This window comes from Dermacentor albipictus, chromosome 4 (genome assembly GCF_038994185.2).
Source record: "Dermacentor albipictus isolate Rhodes 1998 colony chromosome 4, USDA_Dalb.pri_finalv2, whole genome shotgun sequence".
NCBI lineage: Eukaryota > Metazoa > Arthropoda > Arachnida > Ixodida > Ixodidae > Dermacentor > Dermacentor albipictus.
Window position 1 is genome coordinate 80,977,586 of NC_091824.1, and position 23,243 is coordinate 81,000,828.

Below are 23,243 nucleotides of genomic sequence, written 5' to 3' on the forward strand. Positions count from 1 at the left end.
TGGCTATGAGAAGTACATTTGTACACAACTACAATAATAAAATGTTCTATAGCTATAAAGTTTCTTATAGTTAATCAGCATTTTGAGGTATCAAATTCAGCACATCTTATAGACCACATTGAGCATTGCAGGCCTAGGAACAGAAACATAAAGTTGCTTTCAACGTAATCGGCAAGTGACAACAGAGGCTCCACCACTAACATTGTCGCGCATGCAATAGCAGTAGAGAGGCGGTTAATGTGTAATGCTATAGAACTACCAATCTTTGCTCGACTGTGAGTCAATCTACTCCACCATCTTTCTGCACGAGACTTGCAAGAGCAAAATTTCTTCAAGGTAACGACTTAACATGCAATGCAGACAAAAAGTTAAAAAAAATAGGGAGCTGTTAACCAGTTACATCCAGTTCTTGCCGCCATTAGTGATACTATAGAAAGCTGCTTCGCTAACGAGAAAGCGTCCTTTCCTCCCAAATTTTACTCCTGAATATTTTTTACGGTAAAGAGCATGTACAATGAACAGTGAACTACTTACTGTTTAATGAATTCGGGGCCTTACATACAGAACACCTCGTAACCTTGACTGCTCTTTAAGAAAGGGCGCTGAATTATTCCCATTAATTATTGTAATTAGGGGAGCTAACCTCCATGGATACGTTGGGCCAGAACATACGAACCTGAGCAAACTGTATCGGCTTGATGACACACGGTTGTTATTTTCGTGTCTGCAAGAAGACCTCGTATTCGATTTAGCGGTTGTGACCAAAGCTGGTTATTTTTTTCTTTCTAACACACCCCCTTATTCAACATTAAAAACACCTCATTCCGAGGACAACTTCAGTGTGGCGTTCTTTTAACCATCTTGTCGCCGCTATCGCGCATCTTTTTATCAAACGTGTACTGCATGGGTCTGGTTTCGTAAAATAAGATAGTTAAAGAAACAGAAAGTAGCATGTAGGAAACCTTATCAGTGCTTCCTACGATCGAACTGTATACATGCGTGGGCTTTGTCCCATACCATTCTCACGGAGATTCGGAGATGAACGCTGCTTATTAAATTTCGTTACATCAACCTCTCCCATGATTCGCATGTGGTCCTGGATGGAAAACAAAATGTGATAAAGCGCACTGGCTCATAAATACGCTTGAATAAAAAAGCTTGCACTGACTAACATAACAATGCCGAAAATACCATCATTACACTAATTGTGTGCGAGGTGCACTTCTGTATGTAAAAAAAAAAAACAACGTCGAAAAACATTCGGCGCCAACTACATGAACAGTCATGAACTAGACCCCGAACTTAGCATCTTCTAGGTCACCTAAGTGCTAGGTAAGTTCTAATGCTGTCCCTGTTTCCGCATCTACCCTCAAGGTATGCCTGCCTACTCAAAACCCTACATGGCCAGTAAGCCCCAGAACAAAATGGCACTAAAATGCTTATACTTGCTTGTTTTTTCGTCTTGGCAATCAGAAGCCAACGATGCACCATTTTTGCTGCGAACGGCACAATCGCGCTCAGAATCACTGACGCAGCGAAAGAATCCTGGGCTTCCGATAGCCGCAAGGCAAGACGAGAAGACTTTTCCTTTGTGTCTTACGTATGTTTTTGTTCGATTTACTGAGGTGGATGCACACTAAATGTCACTCTACCAAGGAATCGACATAGGTCCTTGATATACAATGCTGCTGCTGGTGATTGTTAGATGGTGCTAATCGCGGTTTGCTTATCTAACGAAGAAAGAAAAGAAAACTTCTCAATGCGGCAATAATTTTCTGTGTTTGCTCATGCTCCGAAAAGCGGTGTGCCTTCGCATTATCCTGCCTTTGCTAGAATCGAACGCCATCGAATAAAATTGATGATGGAGAATCGGCTTAAAGTTTCGAGTTACACGGAAAATGTGTCGACGAGAGAAAAGGATCCTTTGCTGAGTTGTCAAAGGACTGCCAAGGGTTATTTTTCTCTGTCAGATCTTGTTAGACGACCCTAAATGCTAGAGAACGCACCAAGAGAAGTACTCACGAAGCTTTGCTTTTTTTTTTTCAGGACAGTGACGAATGTCCTGCGAAAATGGAGAGCACCGCCTTCAATTGTATGTATTTACCTGACTTTCCGTCCCTAACGCGAACAATACTGTTGCGTCCACTGCACTATACAGCGCATCCATTTTACAACTTTTCATGTGTAAGCAACGATGTCAGACTTCTTTTTTTACACTGTATACAGCGAAATCGTCGACAAAGTACATCTAAACATTTTCCTGCGTATGCTTTCTTTTTGCTTTCCCCAACGAGTTCTCCAACTTCATTTGATTCCCTTTGGAAAGTGTCATCGGTTCGGAGCAAGGCCGGTCGCACATGAAAGTCAAGATAGGATTCAGCGCCTCTTGATTTCCGCTGCTTCGAATGATGAATAATCTGATAACGCCTTTGAGTGCTAAAGTTGTAGCAAAGTTTAAGAGGGACGCCGCGATTGAAGACTTTGTACGCGTTTCTTTATTCCATCAGGTTTTCTTTATTTTGCCTTTCTTTTGCTTCTTTCAGGCATACATTTCCTGACGAGCTTGAATTTCGGTGTTTCTTTTGCTTTATTCTCTTTTTATAGTTTATTCTGAGTTTATTAGACAGCATGCAATTCTCGAAACACAGGTTTTTTTTTTTTTTTACAATCCCGCTTCCCCTAATAAAATACGGCAAGTCATGTCCTGCTGTGAGACGTGTGGCTTCGTGCTTAAGAGCAAACTCATTACATTGCTCAACCTCAAAAGTTGTAGTGAGCCTGACCAGTTTTTGTCGAATTTTATGGATGAATCGTTCATATTTAGCTACCTTCACAAATATCACTAAGAAAAGGGTGGGGCAAGCAAGTTGCGTTTCCGTAGGATCGTTTTAACTATACAGATATTTCGAGGAAATAGAAGAGGAGAAGTTGACAGTGGCGTCACGTTTCGTTTGTTTAGTTCCTTAAATAGCAGCTAAGAGGTGATCGAGGCGTAAGGGCATAATACCCGAGGAGGCCTCAAAACTATTAGGAGATATAAACATCATATAGTTACATGCCACATTGAACAAGTCCATGAGCTCGCTCAAACCACAAACACGGTAATCTGAAAGGCAAAACGGAAAGTTTAGAAACACAAGAAACATGACATACAAACACTCAGTGCATTTACAGAGCCTAATAGACTTTATTGCCTACATGAGCAAGTAAAAAGCGTCAATACATGTGGGAAAATGATACACTTGTATCATCGATATGTACGTAAAATTAAGTCATCGTAGTAATAAATGGTCTGATGTATAATTCATGCGCGTGAAACGATCGTAGCAGAAGCAATAATTAGGTCTGTGACTCTCAAAATGCATTAGTAAAAACATCACTGTGTTACTCCAGCAAATTTCACCAGCAGTAAAAAGGGTTATGCATACGTCCTATGTAACCGACATATTACTGAAAAGAGTAGCATCTTTAGGATTATATTATGAGAAAGCAGCCATGAGAACAAGCATGTGTTGAGTGTACGAGAATTTTATTTCCTTCCATATTCTACGGTTCTCTCGCGCTGCTCATTTTCTTCCTCTGTATTTTGTAGCTGTTTGTTAGATGCAGAGAACACATGATAGCGCAGGGCCTTCGCTTTGACAAGTCGTGCTCTTCACTCGCTCGAGCGTATACGGGGCTTAAACGTGCATATGTGTTAATTTTAGTTAAACCAAATGGTGATGAATTGAGAAATAGTAGCTTCTAGACCGCAGATATCGCTTCTCTTTGATTAGTAATAGCAATAACATTAGCTATTTCGTATAAACTTGCAGAAATGGTAAGATTTGTTAATCGGTGTAGTTTATTTTGTCAATTATTTCTATTCTTCCTTCTACTATATTTCTTTCTATTCGTCAGCAAAGGAGGTCTTTGTTCCACCTGAATCGGTGTCGAAAGATATATCCGCGGGCGCCGAACCACCATGTGGTGAATACTGGACGACGGGTTGCCTCTGTAGCCTGATTTACCTTAGTATTATGATTATTTATGAGTTATATAAATAACAGAAATGTCCGGATGAAAAAAAATACACGAGCGGACAGAAATGTCCGGAAACATACTATACGACATCCAGGTTCATTTCGTGCGACCGCGAGTTCTGTGGTCCCGAACTATCCGCGCGAATCGCACTGAAACCTTGTACCAACAAGGAAAGACATATCTGCGCATTCATACCGCAATGTTTTCTACTAGACCAACCTCAAAAAAGAGCGGAACTAGCTAATCGCTTATCAATATACTGACAGCAGTTGTAGATCAGTTCATTAAAGGTCTCTGCGAGAATCGATACGTTGACAATCGCATACCGCAAATGAAGTGCGCGCATAAAGCGCGCGCCGCGATAACTTTTCCCCAGCTGCTGCGCGCCTGCTCGGTTCTCGCTATGGGCGCCGAGAACGGCCGTGTCCGAACTCGCGCCGCTAATTTCTGCCGTCGTCATTACGCCTCCGGATCGGCAACGCCAAATGACACGCTGGCTGCGGCATACGAGATGCACGCGTGCCTTCGTGTCCGGCATCCGCTCCCCCCCTCCCCCCCCTTTGTCTGTGTGTCTGTGTATCCCTGCGTGGCGCGGGTGTAACGCGCGCGTACTCGCGCTGCTCGCTTAGGCACGCGCGTTGTGTGCGTGCGTTCGCACGTGCATGTTTCTTGCGCATACCATTAGCAGCGCGCCGCTTTGGTATCCGAGCATGCGACGCTTTGACACTTCTAAACTTGGCCGATTTGCGAGAGGAGCGAAAAAAAAAGAAGATCAGGCATTGGCTTACCACTGCTCTACATTCCTGACCCGAGCTCCCTAATTCTCCCTTCAGTTCTCTGCTTCTCCGCAGCGTGTCTGGCCTGCTTATCTCACGGCCCCAAAAAAATATAAAAGAAGAGGCCCATTGGAGAGGCCGCGCTGAAGACTGTCACAGCGTTCTCCGGGGACCAGCAATACGGAAAGCTCCGAGAGTAGCTGTTTGGTTAGCGGCGTGGCGCAGTGCCTCAGTGCCAGAGCGGCTGGCATCTGCGAACGCATAGCGAAGCAGCGGCGAATGCGCCGCCAAATTACGGACCCCGCATGCGTCGGCGACCACAGAGAGCCGTGGGTCATTATTTATCACCGCCAGCTCGTCTGCCGAGTCACGCAGATACCACCCCCCACACGCCGCCCCGCCGACAACCAATCCCCGCTTTTTTTTTCGTCTTCATTATGTCTTTCCTTTTTTTCTAAACTGTTCTCTAGAGCTTGCTTTGTTTCTCGCTATACCTTTTTTCTTGTTTTTCCCACACTATGATACAATTCTCCAGAGCTTTGCCACGCTCCGCTAAAGAACCGTTCACCCAGAGCGTTTGCCCTGTGATGGCACAGTGTAAGTTAACCATGCAAGGCGACGTTAGAAGAGAGAGGGGGGCAAGGGGTCACGTGGGATGCCCTTTAGTCCATTTGGTCGCTTCAAACCAAGCTTGGTGATGTGCGCCCCTTCGCGCTTCCAATCTTTTTGGAGCCGCGCCTAAAGTGTCCTAACACCCCTAATCGCTCTTATTTCACGAGCGATTAACCTTCCATTCTCAACGGTGCCTTTCGGCTTTGGTCGATATTTTCTGCAAAGCACAGGGTTTTGCGCGAGCGTACTGCTTACAGTGATGAAAGTTTTATTAGCGCACTTTTCGTTCATGCTGTGCTCACACCCCGAACTGCCGGTAACATTCTTGCGCTGGTGTAAATAGTAGCTTGTGACATACGGGCATGATACGGGCCCGACAATTTTGCCGGCCGTGAAGAGATATAGCGGTGAATGCGCGGCAAAGAAAAGAAGTGGATATTAACTAAAAGAGGATTCTGTTGCTCAATCTGTAATAAACGAACGCGATGCAAGTTTACAGTGGTAGAAAATAGGGCTAGACCTAATGACACCTGCGACGCCTTGTGTAGTTGTAAGCTGACAAAGTCGCTTTTGAATGACTCACAGAATTCAGGGCACTTGTGGCATATATTCCAGTGCTTTAATGAAAGTAACACCTTACTAATAGTATCTAACCGGAAGCTAATTCATATATTTGTTGTCTTTCGATGGCTTTCATTCTTGACTCGCGTATAAACTGCGAAGCTGGAACGAATGCATTTCACGGACACGAAACGTTTTGCCATAGTTGGAATGTTAGTCCGCAGGTGACCAAACTATTGCTAAGCTCCATAGCAAATCCTCTTGAGCTTTAGTTTAGACTAGTAACAAAAAAGAACCGATTCCTTGCGGACAGGTGGAAAGGAAAGAAACTCACCGACGATTACGATGCTACCTATTGCGAAATTTGAGCACAACTCTATACGTGTTCTTATTTTGCGATATATTGGCTGTCGCGGACAATCTGCTGTCTCGTGCAGTACGTTGCAAACGGAGCGAAGTGCGGCGCGACTGCGTCGCTAATCTGGAGTTCACGAAAGGCAGCGCGTGCGCGACGCGTTAGCGCGATTTGCAGCAGCAGCCGCAGGCAGACCTCCCAGACGATGCACGCCACTCCGGCGCCATCTCGTAGCCATAGTCGCTGCAATACGCTTTTCTTCTCACGTTGGCTTCATACCCTCCTCCTCCGCTTTCCGCCTCGTGGTTCCGCTGCACCCACCTTCTCCGCCTTCCTCCTCGCGTCTTTAATCCCCCGTTGCCTTCCACGTTCGCTCTTCAATCCTTCGCTGTGCTCGTTCGCTCGGTTACGCCGATGCCAACGCTCACCGCAGGAACGGGCGCCTAAGAGCTGCGCTCTAAGAAAGAGGAATGCTAACACACACACGCAAACACGCCCACGCGCACAAACACACACACACACCTGAGAGTGCGTCCGCCTTCTAAATCAATTTGCCCAAAAACGACATAGGCCTGTAGGAACCAACGGTTTTTCTGTCCACTTCGCTGCTTATTGTGTTGTCGCCACACTCCTTTCTTCATTTAGAGATGTTGAAAACTGTCCATCTTGTTGAAAACCGTCCATCTTATACGCTACATCTTCGCAGCACCTACTGCGCTACGACATACCGACTCCACGGACCACCAACAGTTGGAACACTGTAGATGTAACATCAATTGTCATTTTTCTTCTACTTCTTAAAATTTTGACATTCCCTTAGAGGCTTACACCGAGGAACATTTTTACATGATCGCCTAAGCATAAGTTCGATCCCAACGTTTCTGAGAGTTCTGTTAATGGGCCCTCCGACTTCGTAATAAATGGGTTAAATTGAAGAATCAGGTTTTTCTCAAACCTAATTCGACGATAAACATGATCTTAGTTGCATAAATATACTACTCTTTTCGTTAATCGTTCAAAACCAGTCTTTTTTCTGCCAAAGTGCATCTTACATTGGTACTTGCTTCAGTGTAATATAAAAAGTGAACTAACAAGACGAAAACGTATGATTGAAACAGGCGCACTGCGAGTCCTGAGTATACCTAAGGACCCATACAAGCTCTACCAATAAAACCGCAGTACAGCTGCTTTCTATGCCTCCGCTCTCCGAAACCTAGTGTCAGGGAAAGGTGAAGCCGGCGCTTGCCTCCACTTCACCTCTGAAACTGAACCGCCAGCTGGAGTCCGCTCTCAGCCTAAGTGCTATGGTTCTACTAATGTAACGATAATGCAATTGTAAATGTAATGATAGGCTAACTAGAAAATAAAACCTTCTTGTTTCTAGAAAACACAACCTCTTGCTTTACACTTATATTTTTATCTCCCATAAGACGTGCCAAGACGTTCACGATTTACCCTAAAGACCCATGACTCAGTAAGGTCTGGACGGTGCCGTCCTTAACTCGCAGGAAAGCAAGCAAACGGCAACGAGAAAACGTAATTGACTGGCGTATCTGTGAACATTTTACAGCGAGTAGTCTGTGCACGGTGCACTAAGGCTATTGCGCCGCCAGTGAACGCCTCCTGAATCGAGAGCAAGCAGGCATCAGCTGTCGCTGGCCGCTTCAGCAAAGTTCCACCAAGAGGCCTAGGATCGATTAGTACTGTTTATTTCAGATGTGGAAAAGCTGAGGGAAGACGTACGCTGCCATGAACAGCAATAACTGCGACAGAGACTTCGAGGTGTGGGATGAGACTCTGTGCGAGCTCCATGCACTTCAGCTGCACAAGGAGTGTCCGTTTGTACGACCATTCGTCGCACAGGACGTATTCCATAGTATCAGTAACACCGCTGACAGCACACTCAGCATTATCGGCGATATCAATCAAGAGAATGTGCCTTGGTGAATGCAACGCCCAGGCGTAAGCTACACAGCATTGTTTTCTCACTTCGGGGGGGACCAGGTAACAGCCGCTGTTGCATACATGTGTCAAGAGAATGCAACCGATGATGAGTGAATTCAGGTGTGTGTCACTTCGGGTGGCATACGCCTCAAGTGATCTCTCAAGTGTATATATTTTCTCTAAACAAGTAATAATAATAATAATAATAATAATAATAATAATAATTCTGCAATGACATGCAGTGCACTACCTCGCTTAAGTGTTGGGCAGTATCAGTTGTCGATAAAGATATAGAAGCCAGGTTTGTTCTTTCATGTGCTTTCCTAGCAGCTGCATCAGTGAGGTCGTTGCCGGAGGTTCCGAAATTATCCGACAGTCACTGAAACACGACGTTGTGTCCTTTCGCGATCTTCGACACGATTTGCTTACAGGACCCGTGACGAACAGCTGAGAAAGGACATTGTAAGGCCACCTTTGAGTCGCAGGATATTGCTCGCTGATTAGCCGGTTGTTGGTTAATATAGTAAACGCACCTGAGATGGCAACAAGCTCTGAACTACTCGATGTTGTAAAGCGAGAAGCCTTGTATCTGAAGTTGGTTTATCGTGATGAGATAACCAATGGTCCTGTGCAGCTCGCCCGAGTGGAAAAACCACCCATGTATATATGTGCAGATGTGAGTGCCTTCTTCAAATGGGAAACATGAAGCCTCCTGTAGAAGTCCCGGTCAACATTGGCCCCTAAATATGCATAATTTCTCGAGTGGGAGAAATACTGGCCATTGACGCATACTGCATTACGAGTTATTGCTTTTCGCGTAAAAAACGACGAGCGGACATTTTATCGTCGATACGGTCAGGCCATGTGTCCGAAGATATCAAGATGCCGGCGTTTCTGGTCTTCTGTAGCCTTGACCGAACCTGCAGGTGAGTAACTGCTGATGCCAAAACGCAGATGTCATCGGTGCAGATCGAGACGCTGACAGTTTTCGGCAGGAATTAGGTCAGGTCTAAAAGCAGAAGGCCTCAAAGAATAGGGCTTAAAACACCGCCTTGGTAGACACCATGAAAGGTGTAGTCGTCGGTACCCTGACCGTCTTCAGTGCATTAACCAAGGACCATAGTGTCAGGCAGCTTCAGATCCATCCAACTTTTCACTGTATTGGTTGAATTCATAAAAGACTATCTGGGGTGGTTTGATGGGAAACACTGTCGTAGTTACCCTTCACGTCATGTGATATCACCCCTGGTAGTCGTTTCCCTGATTTTCGTTGCTCTCCCGATGACACTATATCGATTATGTTGTGAGTCTATGAAGTCAGGGTAAATTTGGTATTGTTAAAAAATATGATTCTGCTGGTTTACGGGTCAAAAACAACATTTGATCATGAGGCATGCCCTAGGGACTACGGATTAATTCAGACCACCTTGGGTTCTGTAATGTGCATTCATGCACTGTACACGGGCGTTCTTGCTTTTCGTCCCCATTGAAATACAGCCGCCGGGGCAGGGCATTTGATCCCGCGACCTCTGGCTTAGCAAGACAACAACAAAGCCAATAAGCAACCATGGCGGCTCTGTATTGTTCAAGGTATCATTCGAGCAGCATGAGGATTATTCGTTCCATGAGCTTCTCGACGCACCTGCTTGGTGCAATAGGCCAATATGATTGCCAGTCCTAGCGTTGACGTTCCTGCTTTTACCAACATTATACTAGGCGGCTGCGTTTCCATTCCTGAGGAACCGAGCTGTCTTCCCACGACCTAGTAAACGGAATTATCAGTTCTCGTCGTGCTTACTGACCTATACGTGATTCAAAGCAGTGGAGGTTATGCCATAGGGCGCTACTGAAGACGAACGCCTACAGAGTGTCATACCAGCTTTTAGCTGTTTCGCAGAGAACCGATCGTCCATACTTCAGAGGTGTACGCATTCGAGCTGCTTGGCTTATTTTTTGAGCGGTCGGTTTGTGTTATTTTGCGCTGTTTACTCTCAAGTCAATACTTGTGTCTTGTGGACCAGGGATGTCGCATAAGACCACGTCCGTGAGTAAAACTATCCCGCCAGCAATTCTCGCACAAACATCCGCTGCAACTTTTATGTCATGGTTGTTTGATAGAAGGCAAGGGCGTTGAAAGCGTGTCGCTGCTAGGGACATGAGAGAAAACCCCATAGGTTTTGCCATACTCAAGACAGTGGCTTACGAGGGTCTAATGTCTCATAAAAGCATTTCCGTCTTTCTCTCTCTCTCTCTCGCTCGGTTACGCCCTATGGTATATCCTCTACTGCTCTGAATCACGTAGGTCAGCAAAAGTCTTCTAGCTTATGAATTTGGCGCAGTATATTCTACTACTATGAGGTCGAGAACTGACTTCAAGTGACTTTATATTTGTATATCCGATTGTACAGCGCACGAAGCCTCTACAATTCAATATCAGACTCTGTGCGTTTCAATTATTGTATGGAGCAACGTGTACAATCGTTTATTGTGCTTGCAGTTATGTATTCTAACCTGCGTGTGATATCGTGGCCGAAAGTGGTGCGTATGAGGTTTCATATAGCTGCTCGCCACAGAACACTTCCGCCAATACAACTGTGAGGGGTGAAGCGACAACGTGATCGTCTGACAAGTTATTTCGTAAGGACTAAAATGACATGCTAAATGCAGCAAGTGATCCACAGTCGCATCATCAACACGCACAAGCTGCCTGGCAACGATATCACACTGAAACCCACCTAACATGGTAATATCTAAGCATACAACAAGGTGCAAGTCCTACCTTTCCCTCTAATTGTAAGAAACTGCATCAAGTGCATTGAAGATATCTACCTTGCTTTGTCCGTTCAATAAAAGATGACCGTCATAAGGCACGTGCACATAGCAGTGTCATATTAGCAAAAAAATAAACAAAAACAGCAATATGCCTGGACTGTCACCTGCAGCCAAATGTAAACATCTTAAGGGATTCTTAGTACACACAGTGCTAGACAAACGTTTGGGATAATTAAGTGGCGCTGTATAGTGATATATCAAGAGCGCCGCACTTATGTTCTGCACTGCAGACTGATCTTGAATATATACAGTGAAAGCTCGTTAATTCGAACTTCAATAATTCGAATTTATGGATAATTCGAACTGTACGATTTGGTCCGGCCAAGCTCCACAGAAGTGTGTGTATAAAAAAGTCCGTTAATTCAACGCGAAAAAGTTCCCTCACGGATAATTCGAACTACGCTCGCCTGGCACACGGCCAGAGAAACGCGCCTACTGCCTACACACAAGGCTGTATTGCCTCCGAAACGGAGAGAACGGCGAGAGAAGGCAAAGTCGGAAAAAAATCTAACCGATGCTGGGTCAGCCAAAAGGCAGCGGCGGCTGCCGCCTCTCCGTTCTACGTAACCTCCGAAACTTCATGCCCGTTGCGAATCTCGGAGGCTTTGCAAATCTTCTACAGCTGCTAATGTGCGGAGATGGCATGGCAAGCGCCATCGTAACACAGCGAATCAAGTACGTCGCAGCTGCGCTTGCAATCAAGAACCAACGAATCAGGGCCTTCGCCACCTTCACATGTTCAGCGTCTTTGTCTCGGCAGTCTTCATCGGTTGTGCACGTCTGTTTTCAGCTTAGGAGGTATCGGCCATCGCGATTCATTGTGATGGTGTTAAGCCTCGGCTAACGTTCGTTTCGGTGGACATCGGTAGTGTGGCACAGTCGGACCCAGAGCTTCGAATTCAAGATGGCGTGTGCCCGCGGCACACGCCATCACTTTCTGACACGCCAAATTTCTGACATGCCCTACTGCTTCTAAATCGCAGTGTACTGTTGCTCTCCTTCACTTTCGTTAGTTCGAACTTTCGTTAATTCGAACTGAAGCGGCTTCCCCTTGCGGTTCGAATTAACGAGCTTTTACTGTATCTGGATATAGAACTTCCATCAATGGTGCAGTACATGGAGGATTCTTTCACCGAGAGCTAAGACTTCAAAGCGTATGCCGCATTTGGATTGCGGCGTGGACGAGTGTGTGGACAGGAATGAACTCCTTTTCACAGCATCCTTATCGTTTATGAATAGTTTATTCATCACGCTTTCTTTGTGTGTGTGTTTTGTTAATATTATTTCTTGCTGCAGAGCATAGCGAAATAGAACATCTCGGGAAAATAATACCGCAGTCTGTCGGCAGAAATCGATTTCCAACGGAGCGTAACAAATTAGCATTTTATAAATGGTTAATCAAGTCTCTCTTCCCTCATTGCACGCTGCAAACACTCCCATGACTTCTGAATACCTTTTGAGCCCCGACTGCTGCATGCCGACAGCACCGCTGCGTCGGATGCGCAAAGGACCGGAAGAATCCTGCCGTGTGCACCCCTTTAGTTCGCGCAAATGGCCGCATTCTCGGCCACTTGTTCTGAGCTTCGTGCGCATAAAGCTTCCTCGGATACGAACGGCTCCGATGCTCACGTCCACCGAGCGCGTTGACAACCTTTCAGCGACCGCTTTGAGCTGTTGGGTCTTTGTTTGGCGCCGGACGCGCGAATCCCCGAAACGGAGTTCCCGTCGCGCGGTGCATGAGGCATTCATCACTCCGCGTCGGCGTGGGCCCTGCGCACTTTCGTTAGAGCGGTGCAAGCGCGTGACCCCTTGGGTGCACAAGTTACCAACTTGGAGCGCATACGTGATAGACCGAGGCTTACGATCACTGTGGAGTGTTACAATGTTTCGAGCGGACAGTGTGTGTCGTCAGTGCTTTTGTCTTCAACTTGGGTAGCCACGCAAACAGAGGACAGATATGCCGTGGTACGCGACAAGGACAAGCGTTCACTTTTAAATGGCGCGGTTTAGTGCGAACGGTACATTTTTTTTTTATCTTGCACCTGTGGTCAGTCACCGATGATATAACCATATGGAGCGCCAACAGGAACTTAGGCCAAACGGAGACCAGACTGCAAGAGAGCATACACGCCGTGGAAAGCACGCTAGGCGAGATGGGACTCAACTGTTCGGCGGCAAAGTCGGAGCTTTTGGTCCTAAAACATCGACGCAGGGGTCGAAGACCCAGGGGCTACGTCCCCGGGGAGGAACCCAAGATTAGGTTACGCTGTCACGACGGATCCGCGATCAGGCAGGTGGAAAATATTAAAGTTTTAGGCTTCCACATAGCAGCGGGAGGTACAAACCTGAATGCCATTCAGCACATTTCCAACAAGACGGACCAAGTCATCAGATTACTAACGAGAATCAGCAACAGACACAGAGGCCTGGGTGAGGACAGCGCTCTAAGGCTAGTGCACGCCTTCGCTCTCTGTCACTTCACCTACGTGGCAGGTCTATTTAAATGGTCGCAGGCCGAGCAGAACAAGCTAAACACTCTGATCAGAAAGTTAGTGAAGGCTACCCTAGGTATACCCATCAGCACCTCGAACGTGAAGCTCATGAACCTAGGCGTGCACAATACGATAGAAGAGATGGCGGAAGCGCAACAGATGGCGCAGCAGGAAAGACTGACGAAAACGCGAGCGGGCGGGCTTATACTCAAAGCGATAGGGACAGGCCCAAATAGATCAATGAACCCGAAGGAATCCGAGGTAGAATTGAGCGCGAAACTTAGAGACGCGATCAGAACCACCCCCCTCCCGAGAAATATGCACCCGGAACACAATGTTAGCAGGAGAAAAGCGAGAGCGAAAGCTTTGTTGAAAGAAATTGAATAGCTAGGACAACAGGCGGCCCTTGTAGACGCTGCCTGGGTTAAAGGCAAAGAGGCCTACACCGCCGTGGTGGTCGACAGCCGGGGCGAGGTACGGGACGCCATCACCATCTTCACTAAGGATTCCACGGTGGCGGAGCAAGCCGCGATTGCTCTAGCCATCAGGAACCGTAAATGGTCTTTCATCTATAGCGATTCCAAAGCAGCAATTAAGAGCTTTGACAAAGGCTATGTAGCTGGGACTGCGGCTAAAATTATCGACAAGGTCGAAACTATCAAAACTGAAATCCGATGGTTTCCTGCACATATGGGACAAGTGGACGAGACTCGGCCCAACCTCAACGAGGTGACGAACGACCTGGCACGAGGACTTGCTTGCCGTGCCGGTCAGAACCGAACCGACGCCCACTACCATTCCGGGGAACATAAAGATCGCTTACTAACTTACAACGACATAACTAAATATTAATACTTGGGGCGTAGGCAATTCCCTCTGCCACACGTAAAATTGAACAGGGCTCAGGCAGTGACGCTACGTTTACTGCAAACCGGGACGTACCCCACTCCCTATTTCATAAATAAAATTCACCCAGAAAGAGAAATTAGGACAGAATGTAACGTGTGCGATGGCATCATTGACATCAGAAACATGCTGGCGGGCTGTCCCGCGACTCTCGCCGACCTCGAAGAAAAATGGCTTTACTGGCACAAGTTCATAACAAGCTCTTCATATCAAGATCAGCTACGGGCTGTCCAGAGGGTCCACGATGACGCCATAAGGCTCGGCCTGGCGGTGCCGACGTGGACGCTGCCCGCCTCGGTCTGAAAAGACCGGGCTTCAGGACGCTAATAAAGTTTTGTGAATGCATGAATGTGGTCAATCACCACTTGTCCTTGTCGCACATTCTGTGCCCTTACATTTGTGTTGCTATACCCAAGCACCGTAGAATGCCCCCAGCTAGCCCAATCCGTCACGCGTTTTCTTCAACAGCAACTGTAAACATCATAAACATAAGCAAAGTTATAAGTACGGTCGTAAATTACATGCTTTGTCAGAATGTGTTCCGGTTTCTATATGTCACTATCGCCGCCCAGTTCGAAGCTGTATAGAAGTGCTGCGAAAGAACCAGTTGGTATGCTGGGTAAAAAAAAAAAAAAAACTTGGATGGAGAGAGCATACTTCGTAGACGTGCTGGCTAAATTCACATGTTCTAGTTTGAGTGAGATAGCCACAAGCTAATGTTGAAATTGCACTAATTGCCATGCAGATTGACAGTTCCAAGGAGTGCGAAACGTTTGTCAATTTAAAAAAAAATCTGAGTTTGTCCTGGTATACCGATTTACAGAAACAATGTGCGCTTGTAGAAGTAATTTGTGGCCCTATAATGTAAAACTATTTCAATATGTTTCTATTCCAATCTCCTGACGTCAAATTTGCGTAACCGGGCGGTCACCCGCAGGGTTGTCTGAACAGACCAATCAAACACTCTCCTCGTTTATAGGAGGTCACTTTTGTTTGCTTGAAAAACGAATAACATTGCCTACACTGAGCGCCTCGTCGTATCTAATTGGCTGACAAGAGGCGAGGAGAACGCCCAAGTGGAGAAGGATTCACTGGGGCAGAGCCAGTGCACTAAAAATCGATAACCGGATGAAGAGGGTGGTGCCGGCGTCTGCGATTGGTCCGCTTTCCCCTACTTAGCTTGTGGTGGCCGGTCGAAAATAACGGCGGCATGCAACGGAAGCTTAAAAATGACGCTAAAACTGACCTTCAGCAAAGAAGAGTTGGCAGAATGAGGTGGTAAACGTACCTAAAGGGTTCGAAAACGTTACACGACCACGCAAGAAGGTTTATTACACGCAAATACACCCATGCTATCCGGCAGGTGCGAGTAGCCAGCGTCTCAGCGATCGGCGGCAGCCATCTTTTATTACTTTCGGAACGGGGTAGCCTGCGGCTATTCCGAAGAAAATTCAGTTTTGTTCGGCATATTAATGCATCTTTATCGCGTACACGTCACTTTGACGCGGTGAGTTTGTGCGGTGTTGTGACGTCGCGTGATAGGTAGGTGAAGTGGGTGCAGCCCGAAAACGTTTTACCAATAGCCGAGAGCTAATGGCGAAAAGGGGTCGAATCAGAAATAACTGTTTTTTTCTGTCAAATCATGCATAATCAGCGTGTACACATCATATCAGATGGGGAGGTATCGCGGTTCTCGTGGCGATGTGCGACAGACAGGTGAAGTGGGCGTGGTCTAAAAAACGTTTTTCACCAATCGTGGAGGGCTGATAGCAGAATTGGAATAGAAAAGTTTAGAATAGTTTTACGTTAGAGCACCCTTGGTTGCATACACGCTGGTAGCGTAAAAATTTTCTGGAGAAATTATTGGGTACACCCCAATTCTACAAAATGCGGCGAAAGTTGCGAGAAGGCTATTTATGGCTACTCCGCCTAGTTGCATTTGCTATACCATTTGTAACAGCTACTTAATATGACCATCTGGATCACCTGCCTTGGTCGACGATTGCTGAGGACACGGCAATAGCGGCTGTTCCACTAAAACTAAAGATTTTGCGTGCTCAGGATACAGCTTGCGTATTCAAAGGATGTTTTACAATAAATAAATAAATAATAAATTCATAAATTGCTTGGTTTTACGTGGGCGAACAAGGATATTATTACGAGGAAGGCCGCAGCGGAGGACTCCGAATTAATTTCGACAGCCTGCGGGGTTCATGAACGGGCACTCAGTGCATGGCACACGGGCGCTTTTGGATTTCGCCCCCATCAGAATGCGGTCGTCCCGGCCAGGATTGACTTCGTGCTCAGCAGCGCAATGCCAAGGTGACTGAGCAACCACGGCGGGTCACTGTTTTAGAACTGTGTAATGGTCTGTTATCCATAAAGTCCATCGAGATACGTGCCGCTATCATTCGTGAAAGAGCTCAACAACAAAGCCTTCAAGCTGAAATTTCACAGGATTTTGAACCAACTTGGTACTGCTGGCAATGCGCAAGCTAATGCTCTTACTCAAAAAGCCCTCCTAAAGTCATTTTACTGAAGGGTAATCTAGTTAGTGAAGTTACGATACTAGACTTCCCGTGATAGCTTTCGGTTGCTTTCGTTTATGCCACGTGCACGTGTAAACAAGCGTTTTCGTCGATAGGAAGCATCACTATCTGCATCGAACCTTCCTCTAAGCCTTCATGGTCATTCAAGACGGGGCGCACCAATTTTTCGCTCTGCAGTTCATGTAACGAGACAGGAGGCATCGAACAGTTGCTGCGGTCGTGCCTAAGCTACTACGGCGAATGGAAAACCCTTCTTGAGAACGTATACAAAAGGAGGATCCTCCCACACGCTTGCCTGAAAAATGTTTGTATTTCCAGAATTGTCTGTTAAGTCAGCAAGAAATTTTTACGCCTTCTTGTAGCCTTCAGAAAAATTCCTTCGGAGGGCCTGTCGCAACTAATATCTAATATCCCAGTAGCATTGAAAGAAACTCCCAGACGGAGCAATTGTCGGCCTCTATCGCCAGGCTATGCCGTTCCCTGTTGGGACAATTTACCAACAGCACTACAGCAAGTGTGGTGGTTCTAGTACTACCACCAGCGGCCCTATTACGTAAAACTACTCAATATGCTTTTATTCCAATCACCTGACGTCAAATGTGCGTAACCGTCAACGCAAGCACCGGGCGGTCACCCGCAGGGTTGTCTCAACAGACCAATCAAGCGCTGTCCTCGTTCATATGAGGTTACTTTTGTTTGGTTGAAAAACGAATAGCATTGCCTACACTAAGCGGCTTGCCTTATCTAATTGGCTGACAAGAGGCGAGGAGCACGCTCAAGTGGAGATGAATTCGATGGGGCCGAGCCACTGCACTGAAACTCGATAACCGGATGAAGAGGGTGGTGCCGGCGTCTGTGATTGGTCCGCATTCCTTTACTTGGCTTACGGTGGCTCGTCAACAATCGCGGCGGCATGCAACGGAAGCTTAAATATGAGGCTAAAACGGACCCTCAGCAAAGAAGAGTTGGCATAACGAGGCCTTAAACTTGCCGAAAGGGCTCGAAAACGTTACACGGCCACACAAAAATCTTTATTACACAGAAATAAACCCATGCTCTCCGGCAGGGGCGAGTAGCTAGTGCCTGAGCGATTGGCGGCAGCCATCTTTCATACCGTTCGGAACGGAGCAGCCTGCGGCTCTTCAGAAGAAAACTCAGTTATATTCGGCATATTAATGGATCTTTAGCGCGTACACGTCACTTTGACGTGGTTAGTTTTTGTGGCTTTGTGACGTCGTGTGACAGGCAAGTGAAGTGTGTGCCTCCCGAAAACTTTTGACCGATAGCCGAGGGCTGGTGGCGAAAAGGCATCGAATTATATATTTTTTTTTTGTTCGGGCAAATCATGCATAATCAGTCTGTACAGGTCATGTCAGATAGGGAGCTATCGCGGTTTTCGTGACGTCACGTGACAGACAGGTGAACTGAGGGTAGTCCAAAAATGTTTTTCACCAGTCGCGGAGAGCTGATTGCAGAATTGGAATAGAAAAGTTTGGAATAGTTTTACGTTATAGCACCCCAGCACCACACCTTTAAATTGTCGATGTGTCAGAACCAGTAAAGAATAAACGAAAACATTTGACGCACATACTTCATAGCTCGTACGCAGTCAAGCATGCGTTAAAAGTCCCTTTCATAGTTTGCAAGAGCTAATTTAAGAGCGTTTTAATGCGTGAGCCTTCCTTGGCGAGTAACGCCGCAATAGTTGTCCGTATGATGACGCCTTATATATACAAAATATAATGCATAATAGTTCAAGCTAACACATGTAAATCTTATAATCGTGTAATATTCGATGATTGGTAGCGTTATAAAAAGTACTTCTGACCGTGATTCGAGCCTTGGACCGCAGCATACGTAAGCATCCTGGCGAGTGCTCTGGCAAAATCTCTCCGTCCCGTGATGCCTTATATCTGAAATATAAACGCAAAATTGGTCAACTTGATAAACTGGATCAGTGTAGTAATATATGATTGTTAGCCATAGAAAAAAAAAAACTGCTACGTCGCCGCCGCCGCGTCAAGGTAGCAACAAAAAAGGAAAACAAAGAAGCTAACATACGTAATTGTTCGCTATATAGTGTAGTAGTAGATGATTGGTAGCGTTAGGAAAAAAACTGATGATGTGGCCATCGCCGTGTTAATGTCGTAACAAAAATAAAAATTAAAAAAAATGTTATGGTGCGGCAAAAATAAAACAGCTGTGAAAGCGTATCGGCTCAGTTAATACAATATATCCGCAAACTAAATGCATAATTGACCAAGTTACCACATATAATCTTTATAATATTCTAATGTTAGACGATTCATAGCGATGAGTACACACGCAGAAGCTATCTAAATAAGTAAGGAAAAGCGATATGGCAGCCGCGCCACGGAATGCTTACGCATTTGTATCTGATGTGACAATTCTCAGAATTTCTGTAGCATTTACCTATGCCCATCTGTGGCTGTTTTTTTTCTTATCTCTCACATTAAGAGTTTTAGTTGATATTGAGTTGTGATTGTGCAAACTCACGCAAGTCTTCCATTGTTTTCTTTATTGTAGTGACATTGCGCAAGACGCTGCGTAATTTGTTAAACCGACATAGTTTCATCGCGTCGACTTCTGCGTATTTGCATTCACAGGAGCAACGCGAGTGGTTTGATTCGTGACAGAGTTATCCCGCAGCTCTCACATTAACTCTTTCCTGGCAGAACAAATTGGCGTCGAATATGCTCGTGGAAGCGAAAACTGAGACAGGGAAAGAAAGTGCCACAATTTTGGTTAGGCTGCGATTTGCTGACCTGACCAGTGCGCGTTTTCGAGCATCTTGCAAGCCAATTAAATTTTGTCAGCCTAGCTCGTTCAGGCAAGATAATCCGACTTGACCCTAATCTTCCCCTCATTGCGAGGGGTTCACAATTTTAAGAGCCGGCATGCTTTATCGGCAAAACGAGGCTTAATTGCCATTTTACGGCAGAGAGCCCCGCGAAAAGGGAAACAGGCAACCGATATTTGTTCAGTCGTTCATGTTTCACTACCGAAACGGTAGTGTGTGCGACAAAAAAAACACATTTGAGAATGTATACATAAAATGACTACAATGATCGTTAGGGTTCGGGCCTAATCTTCGCATCTCTACGTCATGTGCGGCTTGAGCAATTATAAATATAATACTGGAGATGTTAAATCGTGACCATGCGTCAGCAAAGGTTAAAAATAAGCAGGATTAAAAGCTTTTCAGATGGAGTTTCAGAAAATTCTCCCTATCACAAAAGTTCTCTCAAAGATTTGCAGCAGTACAAGTTTTAATAAAATTTATTCAGAAACATTGAACTGAGTACCTAAGTATTTCAACATCACGTGCTAACCACTAATATGGTGTATTCGGGAGATCATAATTACTCTTCTGAGTGATTGAGTTGCGGAAATTAAAATAATTACAGTCAAGGGCTTCTTTTTTTATTTTGCTTTGACGTGAGCACCCTGTAAAGCACGCTGCCCTTATTCCAATCGTCCTTAGACTGTCGCAGAGGAGCACCCTGGCCCGTAAGTTTTCCAAAGCCATCGTGTTTGTTCCCATTGTTACAGGCTTTCGAGAGACCGGCAGCAAGAAAGACAAAGAGGCTCATCTGCGCTCTTGGCGTGAGCTGGTGTTCATCCTGGTATGTGGCGGCCCTGCTCTCTTAAATAAATTGCACATTGTCTCTTTTGTCCATGTTTACATACCCGTGACGCTATCACAATGGTGTGCCATGCATTTTTTTAATTGGACGGCTAGTACCCTGCTCTCTCTTTCTCTCTCTCTCTCTATTTAGAGGGAGAGAGAGAGATTTCAGTCACCAAGACCGGACTCTGGGGCTCTGACTAAAACGACCGCAGAAAATAATAAACGTTTCACAGATTGGTACGTTCCTTTTGCATGCATTTAGAAAATTGGATCATCCGTAGAAACATTCACTTGGTATAAATAAACATATAGGAGGTTGGCGGGCTATCATTGCAGTAAAACAGGCTGAAAATGCGTCAATTAGTGTTTTCTTTGTCACTCAGAGATCCGATTACCAATCAAACGTGATGAGCCATTGCATACATTGTCAACAAAATTTTTTGAAGTTTGTCGCTCATCGCTGTATCGATTCCTGGGGCGCTATATAACGTAAAGCTATTACAAACTTTTCTATTTCCTTTCTGCATCTAGCCTTCCACGATTGGTCAGATATTTTTCGGTTCACCCCCAATTCGCTTGTCTGCCCCACGGCGTCAGCAAAACCGCGAAATCCCCTCGTCAGATATGAGGTGTACACGTTTATTATGCATGATTACGCCAAACAAAAGCAAAATTGTTCCTTCCGATTCTGCGTCTTTTTCGCCATCCGCCTTCCCGAATTGGTCAAGAGGTTTCGGAATGCGCCCACTTCGCCTGTCTGTCACGCGACATCACAACCGCGAAAACTCACCGCGTCAAAGCGACGTGTACACATTAAAGATGTCATTATTACGCCGAACAAAACCGGGCCGGTTTTCACAAAAAAAATTTTCTTACGCTAAAAGCGTTCGTGCCAGCCAATAATGATGCAGGATATATTATTAGCGAAGGCGATCAGCCAATGAAAAAGAGCACTCACGAACGGAAAGATTTGTGAATTCGGCGCATGGTCTTTTTTTGAGAATACCCGGAGATAGCTCCGTTCCGAAATGAATAGAAGATGGCTACCCGCCGATCCCTCTAGCCCTGGATATTCGGAGCCGCCGGGGAGAATGAATTTACTTGCGTGAAATAGAAGCTTTTTCGTGGCAGCATTAAGTTTTAGAGCCCTTCTGGAATGCACGCGACACCGTTCTGCCAAATTTTCTTCGCTGAAGATATGTTTTAGCTTCGTTCCGTTGCATGCCATCGCGATTTTCTACCAGACACCGATATCTAAGCAAGAAGAAGCGGGCCACAAGCAGACTCTGACACCACCCTTATCATCAGGTTATCTCCTTTCACTGCGCTACCCCAGCCCCACTGAAACTATCTCCGCTCTTGCATGCTCCTTTCCTTCGGTCCGCCATTTAGCTAACACAGAAACTGTCAAGTAAAGCAATGCTATTCGCTTTGAAATCAAAACAAAGTGGCATCCTGTAAACGAGGAGCCGGTTTTATTGACCTGTTCTGAGGGTCACCGCCCGATGCTTGCGTCTGCGTTTACGTACATTTCACGTCAGGCGAATGGAATAAAGGCAAAGTGGAATAGTTTTATGTTACAAGGTCTTCGGACCAAGTCCTGTCCGGCATATTTGGAATCGTTCGGACGATTACAAAATGGAGCTCTTGGGGTAATTGCGCATGCTGTATACATGAACATGAACAGACCTTTGTTTCAACCTTCGCACAAAAATGTTTAGGTAACTAAAATTTAGACTTTAATTTATTAGTGCATATCTCGAATATGTCAGTGCGGGTACGAAGCCTTACTTAGTGTTTTCATCACAAGCTATCCAAACACTTACAGCGCATTTGCAGTGTATTCTCACCAGGTCGCTGTTTTGTATGCCTATAATTTGCGTTGGACCCACTTGTGACTTTGTAGTCAGACACATGTATGCTCTAATTCTGCGCGCAACATAAGCAGTACTATACTTTAAGAAGAAAGTAAGACAAAAAGTAGGTGAAATTCTTCCCAAGAACTATCAAGTCGACTTTAAATAAAGTAGGCGTTTTGTAACAGTATAATATAAGCTAATGTGACATAAGTACATTACCCAGACGTTTCATATTCGTCTACTGTTCGTGCAGGTGACGAATAAACAGTGAATTTAACAGCACATTGTAGAGGACGCTTAGCTAACCAATATATTTGTCACATATTGCCACATATTTGCGCCTTTCAAGCTTTGACGAAGACCAGTTTTAGGTTGATAAATTATACCTACTATGGTCATAGTGAGTTCTCTCAAACGTGACCATTCCTACTCGAAGGACAAGTCTTCTACAGAGCTACGCTTCCCTGAGCGCTGTGCTCTAAGCTCCGCTTATTAGCTCCGATTACCTCATGCGTAGTGCAACAACGGTGTACCGGCGCACGTGACACATGCATGGTCGAGTAATTGATTCTTGCATCTACATAACGATACCAATTAATGTTAAGTGCATGGGCAAATGTGGTTGAAAAGACATAAGCGATGATACTATAATATATTTTTGTCACACCTGCTGCTGCAAGCT

At 45.5% G+C, this 23,243-nt stretch overlaps 1 protein-coding gene across 4 annotated transcripts in view; it reads right to left on the reverse strand.

Moving 5' to 3' along the window:
- The window catches only part of LOC135913342 (uncharacterized), a 181,335-nt gene that overhangs the window by 117,983 nt on the left and 40,109 nt on the right, over positions 1–23,243 (reverse strand). For 2 of the 4 annotated variants that reach the window (XR_010567972.1, XR_010567969.1), the window contains exon 2: positions 18,879–18,963. The gene's annotated coding sequence lies outside the window, so the exon portion shown is untranslated. Of the gene's footprint in view, positions 1–1,017; positions 1,097–3,055; positions 3,107–18,878; positions 18,964–23,243 lie in introns of all 4 variants that reach the window. The other 2 variants (XR_010567970.1, XR_010567971.1) reach the window with 2 other exon arrangements.